This window comes from Equus asinus, chromosome 6 (assembly GCF_041296235.1).
Source record: "Equus asinus isolate D_3611 breed Donkey chromosome 6, EquAss-T2T_v2, whole genome shotgun sequence".
Classification (NCBI taxonomy): Eukaryota; Metazoa; Chordata; class Mammalia; order Perissodactyla; family Equidae; genus Equus; species Equus asinus.
Genome location: NC_091795.1, coordinates 20819172 through 20837498, shown reverse-complemented (window position 1 = coordinate 20837498; position 18327 = coordinate 20819172). Strand labels below are relative to the sequence as shown.

The following is an 18327-nucleotide window of genomic DNA, read 5'->3' as shown; positions in this document are numbered from 1 at the left end:
ATCGAGATGTGCCAAGTGTAAAGCAGACACTGGTATCAAAGACCTAGCAACAAAAATAAAGATGAAATCCCTCAATAATTTTTGTACCGATTTCATGTTAAAATAGTATTTTTTATATATTGGGTTAAATCAAACATACTATTAAAATTAATTTCATCTGTGTCTTTTTACTTTTTAAAACGTGGCTACTAGAAAAATTAAAATTACACGTTGGCTTGCACTATATTTCTATCGGACAGTGCTACTTTAGAAGACCAGGAAGGCACGCTAAAGAGCTATGCAGACGGACAGAGTCGTCACAACCCTATTTCTTGTGCTCCCTTCTCCCTGCACCTCGCAGAATGAGGGCACAGCCAGCAGGGCTTGAAAAATCCCTGTCAAACATAACATCTTGGAATTTTTCAGCCAAAAGGGTCAGGCAGTCCCAATGCTCCCACCCTACCCAATGCAGATAAAGAAGCTGAGAGCTGGAGCAAATTAAGTGACATCCACTGATGATCAACCAGCAAGAGACTCCTTTCCCCAGGATTTGGGGGACTTTTCTGTCCCAGCAGCCACTTTCAAATATCTTTTTCAAATTAGCTTTTACTTCGATAAAACTGCTTTTGTTTCTGTCACTCACAGATTCTTTCTCCCCTTCAGCCTCTGCCCAGTTTTCCTCAGTGACCTAATAATAAAGACGCTCTGGGTTCCCTGGACATACAAAGGCCCTGGGGTTAGCAGAGTCCAATTAAAATGGCCCTGGACAGGAAAGCACCAAACCCAAGTGATGTCTCTCTCCTTGGACTTCAGCTTTCTAGGCTTTAAGATGGGCCCCTGTCACCTGTTTACCTGTGTTTACCTTGGGGTAAAGTCCCAGTGAGGGAAGAGACATACGTGTAAGTCTTTTGTAGGTAAATTATCTGTCAGAAACTTGTGAGGCCCACACTGCTAACTATTAATGGTCAGAAGAATGAGCGAATGTTTTGGCACGTATCCTCCAGGGCTCATCAGCTTCCACGGCAGGAGCTGAGAACAGCAGGCATGAGAGTCTAAACTCACCCCACCCGCGTCTTACAGATGAGAAGACTGCAGCTGCAGAGGAGGGCAAGGGGCTGGCCCAAGGACCAGAGGCCAGGACTGCAGACGCCTGGGAGAGTAGTCACACCTGGTTAGTACTCTGCAACCACTTTGCTTAGACGTTTTTGAATAATATTCTTTTCTTATCACAAAGCAGCATCTTTTAGAAATTTTTGAAAATACACAGAAAAAATAGTCCATTACTCAACGCCCAACCAGAGATAATCCCATCAACTGTTTGGTAACTTTACTTAGTCTTTTTTCTACTCATGTGAACATACATTATTTTTTTTCTTTTATAAAAATGTGATACTACTATAATATTTTGAAATTTTTTTCCTCTTTAACAAACAGTAAATATTTTTCCAAGTGAAATATCCTTTTACACTATTATTACATTATCATTAATGATTGCATGGAATCCCATTGAGTGGATTCCCGATTACTGGGCATTGAGGTTTTCCCCGGTTTTTCTCTATTATTACAATGAGCATTCTTGTACATATTTTTTCCACTTTCAAGGTTATTCTCTTTTTAAGGTTATTGATAATATTGACAAGTGCCCCCCAAAATGTTTAATTTTACAGACCTTCAACAAAACATGAGAGTACCCATTTCTTCAATTCTCTCTAACATGGATGGGGTTTTATCATTTTTTCATCCTTTCCAGTTTAATAGATACATACAGTATCTACTTTTAAATTTATATTTCTCTTCTTTTTGCTAAAATTGAACATTGTTCATGGGTTTATTGACTGTATATATTTCTTTTTTAAATAACCTTCCAAGTCCTACATTTCCTTTGCTCATTTTTCTATTGTAGTTTACTGTCTTTTCATTAATTATTTCTAAGAGCTTTTTGTATATTAAGAAATAATGCCAAAGCCAGACACAGACACTGCAAGAAAAGAAAATTACAGGCCAATATCCCTAATGAACAAAGATGCAAAAATCCTCAACAAATTACCAGCAAACAGAATTTAGGAGCACACTAAAAGGATCATATATATGTCAATTATATCTCAATAAGGCCAAGGGAATCACACATCATGATCAAGTGGGATTTATCTCTACAGTGCAAGGATGGTTCAAGATACACAAATCAATAAATATGATACACTACATCAACACAATGAAGGACAAAAACCATACAATCACCTCAACAGATGAAAAAAAATCATTTGACAAAATTCAACATCCATTCATGATAAAAACTTTCAACAAATTGGGAACAGAAAGAATGTACCTCAACATAATAAACACCATACATGACAAACCCATAGTTAACATCATAATCAATAGTGAAAAGATAAAAACTTTTCTTTAAGATCAGGAAAAAGGCAAGGATGCCCACTTCTATTCAACATAGTTCTGGGAATCCTAGCCAGAGCAATTAGGCAAGAAAAATAAACAAAAGGCATTCAAATCAGAAAGGAAGAAGTAAAGTTGTCTGTTTGCAGATGGTATGATCTTATATAAAGAAAATCCTAAAGACGCCACCAAAAAACTGTTAGAACTAATAATGTACTCACTAATGTACTGGGAGAGTACTGGTACTATCTGAAAAAGAAATTGAGGAAACAATCCCATTTACAATAGCATCGAAAAGAATATAATACTTAGGAACAAATTTAACCAAGAAAGTGAAAGATCAGTATGCCAAAACTATAGAACATTGATGAAAGAAAGTGAAGAAGACACAAATAAATGGAAAGATATCCTGTGTTCATGGATTGGAAGAATTAATATGGTTAAAATGTCCATACTACCCAAATCCATCTATAGATTCAATGCAATCTCTGTGAAAATTCCAATGGCATTTTTCACAAAAACAAACAAAAAATCCTAAAATTTGTATGGAAGCACAAAAGACCCCAAGTAGTCAAAGCAATCTTGAGAAAGAAGAACAAACCTGGAGGCATCACACTTCCTGATTTCAAACTATGCTACAAATCTATAGCAGTCAAAACAATATGGTAGTGGGATAAGAGCAGACACATAGACCAACAGAACATAATAGAGAGTACAGAAAAAAAGCCATACATATATGGTCAATTAACTTTTAACAAAGGAGCCAAGAATATACAATGGGGAAAGGATAGTCTCTTCAATAAATGGCATTGAGAAAACTGGACATCCACATGCAAAAAATGAAATTGGACCCTGATCTTACACCGTACACAAAAATAAATTCAAAATGTATTAAAGACTTAAACGTAAGACCTGAAACTGTAAAACTTCTAGAAGAAAATATTAGGAATAAGCTCCTCAACATTGGTCTCGGAAATGATATTTTTTGATGACACCAAAGCACAGGCAACCAAGGCAAAAATAAACAAGTTGGACTACACCAAACTAAACAGCTTTTGCACAGCAAGGAAACAATCAACAAAATGAAAAGGCAACTTCTGGAATGGGAGAAAATCTTTGCAAACCATATATCTGATAAGGGGTTAATATCCAAAATACATAAGGGAATCGTACAACTCAGTAACAAATAATAATAATCCAATTTAAAAATGGGGAAAGGAATTGAATAGACATTTCTCTAAAGAAGACACACAAATGGCCAAGGGGTATATGAAAAGGTGTTAACATCACTAATCATCAGGGAAATGCAAATCAAAACTGATGGCCTGGTGGTTAAAGTTCGGGGCTCTCACTGCTTTGGTGGCCTGGGTTCGGTTCCCCGTCATGGAACCGCATCACCCATCTGTCAGTTGTTATGCTGCAGCAGCAGCTCACGTAGAAGAACTAGAGGGACTTACAACCATGCACTGGGGCTTTGGGGAGGAAAAAAGAAAAAAAAAAATAATGAGATACCACCTCACACCTGTTGTTGATAATCACGGCTATTATCAAAAATACAAGAGACAAATATTGGCGAGGATATGGAGAAAACAGAATCCTTGTGCACTGTTGGTGGAAATGTAAATTGGTGCAGCCACTATGGAAAACAGTACGGAGATTCCTCAAAAACTTAAAAATAGAACTACCATATATTCCAGTAATCCCACTTCTGTATATACATCCAAAGGAAAGGAAATCAGAATCTCAGAGAGATATCTGTACTCCCACGTTCATTGCAGTATTATTCACAATAGCCAAGACATGGAAACAACCAAAGTGTCTGTCAATGGGTGAATAGATAAAGAAATTGTGATATATATATATAGAAGAAGGAAATCCTGCCATTTGCAACAACATGGATGAACTCAAAGGACATAACTAGATGAGTTAGGCCAAACACAGAAAGACAAATATTACATGATATCTGTTAAATGTAGAATCTCAAAAAGTCAAACGTAGAGGAACAGAAACAAGAAGTGGTGTTTTCCAGGGTCGGGGAGAGGTGGGGTAGGGGTAATGAGGCGATGTTAGTCATAGGTTCAAACTTTTAGTTATAAGATGAATAATTTCTAGAGAACTAATATGCAGTATGATAGGTATAGTTAATAATGGATTGTAGACTTGAAATTTGCTAAGGTAGTAGATCTTAAGTGTTCTCATCACACATACACACAAATGGTAACCACGGGAGGTGCTGTATATGTTAATTAGCTTATTGTGGTAATCATTATACAAGGTATACTTATATCAAAACACCACTTTGTACACCTTTAATATATACAATTTTTTATTTGTCAATCATACCTCAATAAAGCTGGAAAAAATCATTGTAAATTGATGTTTGATTAATTCTTTCAATGCTAATAAAATTCTCCCAATGTGGAAAAAAAAGAATATTAATCTTTTGTCACACATGTTGCAACTCGTTGGTGTTTTTTATATTGTCTTCATGGTGTTTCTCATGATTACGGGGTTGTCTGTAGTATTTCCTTTATCATTTCTGATTTATTTGTGTGGTTAAAAAAGTCTTTACATCATGAGGATAAAAATTTAGCTGTGTTTTCTTCTAAACTTCATCAAAGATTGTACTTATTACAATTTATTTTTTACGTAACTTAAAATTATTTTTGTTGTGGTTTGACTCAGAATCTAACTTCACTTTTCTTTTCCTGAACGTTTAGCCAACTGTTCCAACAATCTCATTTATCCCAGCGTTTCTCAACAGTGGCACTATTGATATTCGGGGCCAGATAATGCTTTGTTGTGGGGGCTGTCCTGCACATTGTGGGATGTTTAACAGCATTCCTGACTTCTATCAAATTCCAGTAGCCTTTCCCCAGTTGTGACAACCAAAAATGCCTTCAAACCTTGCCAAGTTCCCCTGGGAGACAAAATCACCCCCAGCTGAGAACCACTGATTTATTGTTTCCCCCGGTGATTTGAAATACCGTTTTCCAACATAGTAAATTCTTCTATCTCATATTCACTTGGGTTTATTTCAGGACTTTCTATTCAGTTCCAATAATTCAATGTCTGTTCTTGGACTATATGGAAAATAGTACCAAACTATTTTCATTATTGTAGTTTTGTGTTAACTTTTAATCAGTTCATGCTCTTGCTCTCCTAGTCTCCTTTTTTTAATCCTTCACAGAAGATACTTAACCTTGTTGATCAGTTAGGTGGGAAAGGAACAAAAGAGACCCAAGCAGAATCTGGGGCAAGGGAGGCCCCATCTTCATGTCAAAGAGTCCCACACTGGGCGGGGCAGGCAGGCACATGGCTGCCCGAGGCTGATACGAGAAAAGGCGCCTGATAGGACCTGGAAGCCACATCCCCAGGATCATCTGGTGAGACTGAAAGGGAAGGAGCTACAGAAAACAAAAACAGGAAGAGGAGGCAGTGTTTTGAGCTGCCGGTATTACTAAGTGGGGATGGGGAAGGATGGGGAAGGATGGGGAAACAGGACATTTGTGATTATTTACAGGGTATCTAGACCTCTGTTGTTCCAGAGGAACTGATTTCCACTCTCTAGCGAATTAGCCTTTTAAGCCCAGTGGATGAATCACATTCGCAGGGACATGACTCATGGTAAATTCCCCCAGGACAGGGAACTTAGGTCCCCTCACCTCTGGGAAGGAGGGGTTCACCTCTCCCAGAACTATTGGGGCTGCCTCCTCCCTGGAGCCCACAGCCCAGGGGTTCTAGAATTCTTAGACGGGCCTAGGCCATGATTCCCAAGTTGCCTCCCTCAATATCAGGGGCAACAGCTCAGATCAAAGTAGTGACTGGCATCCCAAGAGTACCGGTTAGGATGTTTTACAAACAGAAAACCCAACTCAAACTGGCTTAAACAATCAAAGAAATGTCTCGGCCCAGGTAACAGAAAAGTCCACCTGGAGGCTTCCTCCAGCAGCTCAGTGATGTTACAAGGACCCGTTTCTTTCCTTGGCTCTGCACTGTCTTCCTCATTGTTAGCAGCGTCCTTGGTAAAGGCTTGGGCCCCCTAGATGGATACCCAGGGCTGCATGCTTCCCTTTGGGTTATGGTGATAATCCTACAGCAGAAAATTCTTTGCCCCAGAATTCCCAGCAAAAGTCCTGAGATTCATTCTGATTAGACCATACGTGTTCACATGTTCATCCTGGAGGACTGAATTCGCTTCGTCTCCACCAGAAATCTGGGTCTGCTGGGAAGGGGAAGAGGGAGGAGGGTATGGCTCCAGAGATACCCACAAGTGTCCACTGCATTGGGCTCCCTCAACCTGGAGCCTGGATCTTGAAATCTGGAGAGAAATATTTGTGTCATTGGAGTAACTTTGCCCGTTACATCTTAGATGTATTCATAACATCATTTGTCTTTATAACATCCTTACCATTTCTTCCCAAGCTCAGGATTCAAAAACTCCGTCAGCCCCAGTGTGAGGCTAGAGAAACGTAGGCCCAGGAAATGCACGTGACCTAAATCCGGAAACAGAATCCCAGTACCAGATAAAGCCAGGTTCTCACTGTCTGTTCTAGCCAGATCCTCAATAAAGGGCACACACAAGGGGCCACCCAGTGGCACAGCGGTTAAGTGCGCACATTCCACTTTGGCAGTTCGCTGGTTTGGATCCCGGGTGCAGACATGGCAGCGCTTGGCAAACCATGCCGTGGTAGGCGTCCCACACAGAAAGTAGAGGAAGATAGGCAAGGACGTGAGCTCAGGGCCAGTCTTCCTCAGCAAAAAGAGAAGAGTTGGCAGCAGATGTTAGCTCAGGGCTAATGTTCCTCAGAAAAAAAAGAAAGGGCACACACAAGCACTAAGTCACAGGGGCCGTGTAAGTGTCTTGGCTGAGAAACAATCTGCAACTATCATAGCAAAAAGTGCCCTAGGGACGGCTGGCCTGCCCTAGCCACTGCCCTCCCTAAGATGCTTGGCTCTTCCTCAGTGCCAGGAGGGCTTCTCAGGAGGTACCGAGCAAGGAAGCAAGCCCCAACGTGGTGTTAGCTCAGCGGCTTTGCAGAGGCAATGCCCGGAACAGCCTCTCTATCTTTCCAAAACATGTTTCTCATCTGCTTGTACCAGCAGTTTTGTGTCATCAAGTAAATCAGTGGCTCCTACACATGAACTCTGCTCTGTTTGACAGAAAGTTCTGCAAGGTTGGCGGGGGTTGGGGGGAGGAGGAGGGGACTCCCTCTTTCACACAGGGGGAGGGCAAACCAAGGCATAGCCTGTTTTGGCACCATGATTCCTCAAGTTTCCTCCCGCAGTCAGGGTAGACCAGGCTGCCATAGACCATGGGGTTTCACTGGGAATGCCAAAGTTGCATGCCAGGCATTCAATAAATGGCAGCATTATCGCGTTATCAATATGCTTATAATAATGCCTGCAAATCAGACTGTGCTTAGTCCAACACTCCACCTTGGTTCATGGATATGGGAGATATTACCAAGAGTACAAGATTCTAGCAATAAAATCCCAGAAATGGGTAACAGGCATCTCTACTATCTACAAAGCCAATAATAACCACCCTGTTCTTTATATTCCTTTTCCTTCTTTCATCTACTTATTTTTATTGGCTTTGAAGACCCCAAAAGCACAGGTCACAGGATTCGTGGTAAGGACTCTTTTCTCCAAACACATGTAGAAATCTCAATGGTGTTGTCTCTATGGTATCCAGATTTTCTGCTGGCTGCAGATTTTTCTCAAGGAGCTATTGCCAAAGCGTACAGCCAAAGTTGTTTGAATGCTCCTTAAATAATTTTCCTAGCACTCACTCACTTTAAGAAGAGCAGTCCAATTGGCAGTTGGCAATCTCATTTATCTCTGATTTGGAAATGCTCCTGCTTTCCCTGTTGAATGTTTTCTTTCTGTACGGGCACCAGATAAACTGCCCCCCTTTGCTTTAACTTTCTCCAGTACTGTAATGACACATTCCTTATGTGTGAGGGTGACCACGGATTGTTTCCTAACTTCCAGAATGCCTAGTCTTCTCATCTGTAAGATATAACTTCCTGATTGAGTTATTGTGACTATTAAATGAGTTAAAGAAAAGTGAGTGCTAAATTAATGTGAACTATGACTAATTTGGCAGTCTAATTATTGATTTCCTTTTGACCAAATCCATCTAAAAATTATGACACAGGAAATTTAAATTCTATATAATTTCATAATTAGAAATTAAAGGGGCTGGCCTGGTGGTGTAGTGGTTAAGTTCACACACTCCACTTCAGTGCCCTGGGGTTCGCAGGTTTGGATCCTGGGCGCAGACCTAGCACCACTATTCAAGCCACGCTGTGGTGGCATCTCACAGAAAATAGAGGAAGACTGGCACAGATGTTAGCTCAGCGACAATCTTCCTCAAGCAAAAAGAGGAAGATTGACAACAGACGTTAGCCCAGGACCAATTTTCCTCACACACAAAAAAACCCCAAAAACAAAAAAAAGAAATGAAATATGTAGTTACTGCAAAGACTAGAACAGAACATGGAAAAAAGAAAATAGTAGAACCACAGTCATGGGTAGGTGAATTTATAATATACTGCTTGTATAACATGGAAAAAGTCAACTCAAAATAGTCATATTGTGTGGATTTAAAATTTTTAAATGGGGGCTGGCCCCGTGGCCGAGTGGCTAAGTTCGAGCGCTCCACTGTGGCGGCTCAGGGTTTTGCCTGTTGGGATCCTGGGTGCGAACACGGCACCACTCATCAGGTCACATTGAGGTGGCGTCCCACATGCCACAACTAGAAGGACCTGCAACTAAGATAGACAACTATGTACGGGGGCGGGAGTGGGGGGTTGGGGAGATAAAGCAGAAAAAAAAAAAGATTGGCAACAGTTGTTAGCTCAGGTGCCAATCTTTAAATTTTTGGAATGCATTAAATATACATATTTTGCAATATCCATGAAGGATAAAAAATATCTTCCCTTCAGCTCTGCCTTAGCTCTAACTCTGGTTATCTACTGTTACATAACAAACTATCCCGAAATCAGCAGCTCAAAACAAGTACTTTATTTTGGTCAGTCTGGAGGATCAGGGATTTGGAAGGGCTCAAGCCTGACTGCTCTTGTCTGCTCCTCATGGCATCAGTTGAGATGTCTCAACTGAGGTTGGGGACTTGACTTCCAATATGGCTCATTCACGCGGCTGGCGAGTTGGTGCTGGCTGTTGGCCAGTGGGCCTTGGTTCCACTCTTTCAACCTGCTTGGGCTACCTCACAACACAGCAATCTCAAGGTGGTCAGACTTCCTACATGGCACCTACCTTTCCCCAGACCAAGTGTTCTAAAAGACAGGAGGTGGAAGCTGCCAGCCTCTTAAGGCCTCGGCCTGGAAATTGGCAGTCACTTCTGCCAAACACTATGGCTCAAAGCAGAGAAAGACTACCTAGATTTAAGGAGAGGGGACAGAGACCCCACCTCTATGGAAAAGGGTGAAAGAATCTGTAGCCATTTTTAAACTGCCACAGTTATCCTTTTCTTATGTCAGTTCTGCATGCTGGTGCGACAGACAAGCCATTACCAACACACTTGCTTATATTCTTCTTCTTTTATGTCAGCCTCTCTTATTCCTTCCTAAATCCTGGTCCTTTGCCCAGCTGTCCTCTCTCATACCTGAGGATACTCATCTCCAGTTACAGACTCTGAAGCTCCACTATATTGTAATGACTTACGTTAATCAAGAGCTTTGGCATCTGGTAGACTCGGGTTAGAATCAACTCTTATCAATTATTTACTGTGACCCTGGACAAATTACTTAATATCAGACACGCAATTTCCTCACCTGAAATAAGAAGACTACCTGATAGGATTGTTGGGAGGATTAGGAAATAATATATTTGGTAAAATTTTTACAGTCTGACAATATCAAGAGTTTGCAAAGGCGTAGAACTAGAACTCATGTACTGCTAATGAGAGTACAGACTGGTTCAATTTTGGAGATGAGTTTGGTAATACCTGATAAGATTAAAGATGAACATATACTACATGGCAGCAATTCTACTCCTCCACTTAAACCCTAAAGGAACTTTTGCACAGGTGCCTAAAGAAACTCATATAAGAACTCTAAGTAGCACTGTTTTTAATTGCCAAAAATGGGAAACCACCGAAATGTTGGCAAGGAAAACAGATGACAAACTGGGTGTGGTCATGAATGAGCCGGAGGAATGGACGAATTCCTTCTAACATGGAGGAATCTCAAACTACGATGCCAAACAAAAAAACGTAATTTTAGAAGAATGCATATCGTCTGAGATCATGTACATACAGCTTGACTACACGCAAAACAACGTTATGCAGCCTTCAGGGACACATACACGTGTAGCAAAAAATAAAAAGAAATAATAAACACTAAATTCAGTCAGTAGTCAGGAGTCCTGAATGGAAGAAGGGGAAAACAATCCAGGCCCTGGAAGCTTAAACTGTATGGTGGGTACAAGAGTGTTCATTATTTTATTCTTTATATAACCTATTCTATCCGAAATATTTCACATCAAATTTTAAAAGTTTTAAAGACCTACTTTATATTAAATATGTAGCACAATGCTGGGGATGTGGCAAAGGCCCAATACACTGTAGCAACTGCTGTCATATTTACTCAGACAGTCCACCGTTTGCTATTTACCCAACTTTGGCTATCTCTCCTTCATTCCATCCTTAAGACAGAGAAAGGTGTTTCCTTTTTTACAGAAGCTCAAATGAGTTTGTGACTGAAGTCATGAGAAGCACTCTGCATCAGGTTGCCTGGATATGGACCGGCTGAGTCAGATAGAATTTTGAGAACAATCAACTTGTTTTTTTTGAGGAGGAAAAGTCAAATTTACAAATATGCTGCATGGTCAAACACTAACATTGGGCAGATTTTTTAAAATACTGATTTGAAAGCAAGACATGCCAATATACCTAGTTGAGTTCCTTCATTCCTGTCCAATGGGATGCAAGAGAGGGCACTAATTTACCCCATGTGACCAGTTTCAGAGTTCTCAACCCTGGAAGCATATTGGAATCCTCAAGAGAGCTTTTAAAAATCCTGATGCCCAGGTCACACCCATACCAATTAAATCCCAATGCCACTGGATGGAACCCAGGCCTCAGCTCTCCAGGTGAGTCCAATGTGCAGCCAAGGCTAAGAACCACTGGCCTATGTGGTCCTCTCAGGAGAATGACACCACACCACCTGTGAATTCCCCTCACCTTTTCATATGTAAAACACTGATTAATTCCTTCTAAAGCTTTTACTATTCAAGTCAATCACGGCTTCAACTGCAGTAATACGGCTGCTTAGGCTTGGGACTGTGACAGAGCACCAGCTGCCTACACCAGCACCTGCTCTACCACAGTCCTTAGTAAAACAACTCCAGCTTGTAGCTGGGTAGGTGGCCACCCAGCTGAAAACCACATTTCCCAGGGCAAGGGCTGAGGGAGAGGGAAAGCTCTCCTTTACCGAAGAATGCCAACTAATATACAAGAAATGAGAAAAACAGAAAACCACCATTTTACAACCACCTTGGTAAAAACTGAATCAGGCAAGATTCAACAGTGAACACTGAAGCCCTGGGTTGAAAGACAGAGGGGGCACAGGACAGTCACACAGTTTCAAAGTTTCACCCCACAGATAAGGTAGCCATTCCAAAGACACTTTTAAAATGGAGAAATTGGCAGACACCCCTGCGTTGGTTGTTAAGCTATCATTGCTCAGCTTCAAACCCCACACCCCATACTTTGAGGTGACGCTAGGGCTGGCACTCTTCCAACCACCCGTTCGCCAGCCGGTTGTGGTCTGCCAACAGGGGGAGCTACGAGGAGACTGCAGGGAAAAGGAAGCTGCTTCCTGCTCCTGTGAAGGTCGCCCTCACATCAGCTGAGTCCTGCTGGCGGTTTTTCAGTCCTCACAGAATCAGCCTCTCCACACATACCTCTGAAAGTCACTAGCAGCCAGCATGCCCCCCTCAGTGGTTTGGGTCCTCAGCAGATGGGCCTCTTCCAAGCTGAGACACCAGCACCAGCCAAGTAATGACCCTGCCTCAGAGGCCTGAGATTCAGCTTCACAGGTTCTCTTCTCCAAGCTTCTAAAGTTTTAACCATTCCACCCTCTTGTCTTTGTTGTCCCAGCCTCTGTAGTTGCTACCTCCCTGATACTTTTGTGTTTGCTTTTTGCCATTTCTGTTATTGGTTAACAATTTACGCCTAGTTAACAACTCTTTTATTACATTCTCTGTTAAAACACCTATGATTTCTGTCTTCTGACTGGATTCTGAAGCAGAAATTGGTACCAAGAGTGAGGTTTATATCCCACCCTCTGGAATGCACATTTTTCTTAATAAGGCATCTAAACTACTTGCACAGGGGAGGTAATCGCCTGCCTTTAAGATCTCTGATTCCGATGGAAACTTTGAATCTATAGGCTTTTTCTATGCTGGACAGTGATTCCGGGTAGAACACAACAGAGCTACTCTAAGAAAAACCAAAGATTCTAAACAGAAGTGTCACATCGACTTTATACTCGCAAGCGGACAGTATTTCCAAAAAGCTGGCAAGGCCAACCCCATTTAGGCTAATGGAGAGCTTGCCAGAAGCCAAGAGCTAGATAAAAGAAAATTACCTCCTTTCAAAATCAATAGGGTACACAAGGCCCATCATATGACTGTGCAACTAATGGGCAATATTGAATAACATTCCCAGAACCTAGCCTCCCCAAATTTTTTAATTGAAATTAAATTTAATAAAAGCCCCTAGAAAAAGACATCACATCAATAGGAACTTGGTTCTTATAGGCTGAAGTTTGATCTCTAATGGTCTTTGTACACAGCGTAGGTTCTCCCTAGGATTTCTAAAGGTCCATCATCCTTTGTGCTAAACTGAAAAGTACTATTTCACTTTAGGAACTAAACTCACAACTCAGCTGCCAACTATTATTTTGCAAAGCAGGACACAGTTAGTTGAAAATTATATTTTTCCAATTAGCACAGTGGGAAACACTGCTGAGGCATTCAGCCCAAGCCTGCAATTAGAGAACATTTGCTTGCTTCTAGAAATAGAATGAATGGGAAGTAGAAACCTGCTATCTAGGTCTTTAGAAATAATACTCTGGGAGGGGAGACCTTGCTGTAATTTCAGCAGTCCCCAGAAAATAACCATCTTGCTCCTTTAATAAGTAGCATTCTGCACTGCACCACAGTATGTTCGGATAAGATGAAGAAATCCAGCATCATCTCTGAATATCACCAAAGGGGTTTACACAAGAGCCCGAACATTAGAAAGGCAAGGACTACTGCCAACGAGCAACTCTAGTGTTTTATTTTAGTAGTTATTTTACAAATCTATTAATAAAATCTCAAAAGTCTCCATCTGTCACAAAAGCAACAGTTTGGTATAAGCACCTCGGCAATCTCCTGCTGCCTGACCGTTCCCAGCTCTTCAAATCTCTCCCTGCGTCTCTGGTGAAACAATGGACGGTTAAAGAATTTAGAGGCACAGATAAAGGCAGAGAACTGTTAAAGAGAAACAACTTTCACACCACGGGGTATGAGTTCAGTAACCTTATTGAAATTTGGAGCACTAAATAAGATTCTGGTGTGAGCCAAGAGAAACCACCGGCAACTGACATTTGCAAATCCATGTGCACTGCCCAGTGAAGAAAGGGTTTTAATAGACCAGGCATCTCCGTACCACTAGATTTTATAAGGAACACCACAACCGAGCTTTTAATCAGCAGGAGCCTTAACCTTGTCACCTTTGGTCTCTAAGCAGCTTTATGTTGCCTGAAGGTGAAAGAGTGAGATAGAGTGAGAACAAATCCTTTTATTTCCTGCCAATCAGGAAATGCAATGTTGAAAGCACTGGCTTAGCCTAAAGCTTAGCCTGGCTTGTAAAGGTTTGGCAACTTGTAAGTAAACACCTGCATGATTGTGTAACATTTATCTCGTTCTCAGCTACATAGTAGGTTAACCAAGTGACTCAATATTGACCTGTTTATTCTGTGAAGGACACCTTTTAACTTCTAGATGCCAAGGGGGCTTTACCAAGGAATAAACAGCTTCAATTCCTAAAAAGATAGATTCTGCCAAGTGTGTGTGTGCATGCATGTGTGCGCATGTGTACACACATGCACAGGCAAAAAGCCTGAGAAGATATGCAAGCTATTGACAGTAACCACAAGTCGCTGCCATGCAAGCTATTGACAGTGACTTTGGGCAGTGGGACTGAGAAAGGGGAAAGCAAGCAAGGCTCTTTCACTCTACCTTCTATGCTTAATTGTTCAAAAAATTTTCAATTTAAACCTTCCAATAAATTTTTCACTTTAAAAAAAATACTGAAATATCAACTAGTCAAGAATTCCTAGGTAAAGACAGATGGAAACATTTACCTTCACTCCCTCTGAAACACCACCAAAATGGCAGGCAGTAAGGGACTATTGTAGAGACATAGTCAACAGGCGAGTTGACACCACCACGAAATCGTGGAAGCGAGACAGCAAGTGGGAATAGATGCGGCAGACTCGAGAAGGAAGAAGCTACAACGGCCACTGACAGGCTCAGAAATTGGAGAACAAGGGACCTCTCAAGACTATGACGGAGGGGTTAGAGCCAGGAAGCCCAAAAGTCTGAGAAGGAGTTAGGGTCCATTGAGGTAACGTTTAAACACAGAAACAAAACACAATCTTTGTGACATATCGCCAAGTATTTGACAGGTGAGATGATACATTTGAGATCTGCTTTAAAATACTCCAGTGAAAAGTTTTTAGTGTGTGAGGAAGGAGAGAGGCAACGACAGCACAAGGTTGATTGTTCTTAGAGCTGGATTATGAGTACATAGTACACAGGATTCATTCTATCCTTCTCTTGTCGTGTATATTCCAAAATCTCCATAATTAAACATTTTTTTTAAGCCACAGCAGTTAAGCCCCCAGATCCTTTGCCCCATGCTATACTCAGATGCCTGTCTTCCATGTGGTATTAGACTGCAAGTTTATTTTATAAAGGGCACAAGAGAGGGTCCAGGGTTCAGGAAACTGGTCAGAGTTGAGAGCAAGTAAGATACAGGCAGCTCTCACTTTGCACAGTAGGTGTGGGTCCACAAAAAAGACCCTGCCAGCTGAAACCATGCAAACTGATCTAATAATCAACAGGACAGATGATGGTTGTCCTGTGAATTTTAAGAATTTTTGTCAAAACATTAAAACTGACAGTTATAAATGTATACAAAAATGAAAAAAATAGTAAAACTATTTTAGTACATGTAATTTAAAACATGAGAAATATTGGGATTAAAGTGTTTTTGGATCAGCTTTCAACTTTGTACCTTTCTTTCACTGTTGTGAAATACCTCCGAGAAGTCCCTTAACGTGACGTTTCAGCCACGGTCACTTCCTCTGGGACAACCGCATCGTTTTCATCATAATCCCCTTCCTAATTTACGCTGAAGGTGCGCCTTCACTAAGTTCCTCTGGCTGCCTATCTAGAATCTCTCAAACAGCAGCAGCGTCAACCTTCCCACGGTCAAGTTCAACTCAATTTATGTTTACTTCGAATCCTGCCAAGTTATCTGCAGTGCAGTAAGATTCTGCCACACTGCATGTTACTGCTACGTTCTGCCACGATGCTTTTGATTTCTTTCAAACCTCAGCTAAAGAAATTGCAAAATCTTCAGTTGTGGAGCCTGTCCAAAAATTCTGTTAAAAGTTGAAATAACCTCTTGGTTCGTTGGCTAGATCAATGAAAGTTGTGTTTGATGGTAAACAGCAAGTCTTCACACTTTCATTCAAGCCCCCAAGAGAATCTGGAGCATCATCTTACAGTAGAGCTAAAAGCCCACAGTCTCTCCCTACGGCTGGCAGATAAGGAGGCAACACCACCAAAAGCTTTGTCATCCATAAGTGAACTGAGTAGTAAGTGCCCAGCAACCAATCACCCAGACTTTGAAAGAAGTGACCTGATAGGTCATTGATCATGACACACATTTGTTCTTTTGTAAATGTGATCTGTGGACTGAAAGAGCTAGCATTAAAGTTCGTACTTTATGCAATTACTCACAGTTAATGTACACAGCAACTGAAATTTGAACTGTGTTGTTGGGGAACTGGTGTTATTTACCTAAATGGTGGTAATAAATGTGTGCATACTGGAGCCATACAAAACGAGGACTGTCTGTACTGAAAACAAAGAGATTAAATACATAGTGACCTCTTCCTCCACTGTGCCCCGGAACTTTGAGCAGTCAAGCTTCTACCTTCTGGATTCTTCTCTGGGATTCCTCTAAGGAAATAGTCTTAACCAGATCACCCTAGATCAGGGTTTCTCAACCTCAGCACTTTTGACATTTTAGACCAAGTAATTCTTTGTTGTAGGGGGCTGCCCCTGTGTGCTGGAGGATGTTTACAGCAACATCTCCGACCAGTAGCATCTCCCAACTGTGACCATAAATGTCTCTAAATATTGCCACACATATCCCGGGAGGCAGCAGCAAGAAAAATCACCCCTGGTTGAGAACCACTGCCCAAGATAAAGGCCCCAGAAGCCCACAAGTGCCACTCACACACTGAGCTTCCCACCAGCATTTTAGTGCTCCACTCTTAAATATGAGCAGATGACCAAAGATCACCAGGCAGCTAAGGAAAGCTTGGCATGAGAGAAACTAGAATAAAAAGCCAGGGTAAAAAAATAGGAAGAAAAAGGTTTTGATAGATTAAAATTATCATTAATATTCTCAAAGAATAGATATTGATTGCATCCCTGAAATAGGATGCTATTTTTTTTTTAAAGATTGGCACCTGAGCTAACAACTGTTGCCAATCTTTTTTTTTTCCTCTGCTTTTTTCTCCCCAAATCCCTCCAGCACATAGTTACGTACTTTTAGTTGTGGGTCCTTCTAGTTGTGGCATGTGGGATGCTGCCTCAGTGTGGCCTGACAAGTGATGCCATGTCTGCGCCCAGGATCCGAACCAGCAAAACCCTGGGCCGCCGAAGTGCAGCAGGCAAACTTAACCACTCAGCCATGGGGCCGGCCCCCAGAATGCTATTTTTTTTCAGCTTTGGAAATTAAAAATGAGCAGAGGCCTGGCCCCATAGCAGAGTGGCTAAAGTTCCACATGCTCTGCCTTGGCAGCCCAAAAGCAGCCCTGGTTGGCAGATTCAGATCCCAGGCATGGATCTATTCTACTCACCAGCCACGCTGTGGCAGTGTCCCACAAATGAAAAAATGGAGGAAGATTGGCACAGATGTTACCTCAGAGCGAATCTTCCTCAGGAAAAAAAAAAAGAGCAGAAATCTTAATAGCAGGATTTGACAATAGAGTTGAGGACACCTCTCAAAAAAAGGCCAAGGTCAGAGAAACAGATAACTGTATTGAGCAAAACAATGGGAAATTGGAGTACTAGTTCAGTAGCTTAGAAAGCTCAAAAGAAAAGAAAGAAAAAAGGTGTGGAGGATATCAAAGTAACTCAGGAAGTTCCTAGAACTAAACGATGTGAATTTCTAGACTTCAAAGGAGTGAATTACTCAGTCCATTTAAAAATAAGCCAACTCTTTACTGCCAAGTTTCCAACACTAAAAACTAAATATCCAACAAGCACCCAGAAAGATGGGTCACACACATGAGGGATCAGTCATCAGAAAGGCTTCAGACTTCCATAGCAGCACTGAAAGCTATGCTTTTGTATTTAAGGGAAATTATTTCGAACCTAGAGTCTATGCTCAAATCATCAAATATGAAGACAGAATAAAAACACATTCAGATGCGCAAGGTCTCAAAAAAAATCCTCCCCGACTCTTTCTCCGGAAGCTGCTAGGTGTTCTCTATAAAAACAAGGCAACCACGAAGAAAAACGAAATCAAGGGTTACAGGAAATAGGAAATCCAACAAAGGAGGTAAAAGAAATGCCCAGAATGAGAGAGGGAAAGTTTAGGCAGCAGAAGTGAAACCGTCTGCAAGAGAGCAGATC

The 18327-nt window shown here is 41.3% G+C and overlaps 1 protein-coding gene across 1 annotated transcript in view; it reads right to left on the bottom strand.

Moving 5' to 3' along the window:
- NT5DC4 (5'-nucleotidase domain containing 4) overlaps positions 1-18327 on the bottom strand; it is a 59696-nt gene that overhangs the window by 36233 nt on the left and 5136 nt on the right. The gene's annotated exons all lie outside the window — the stretch shown is intronic.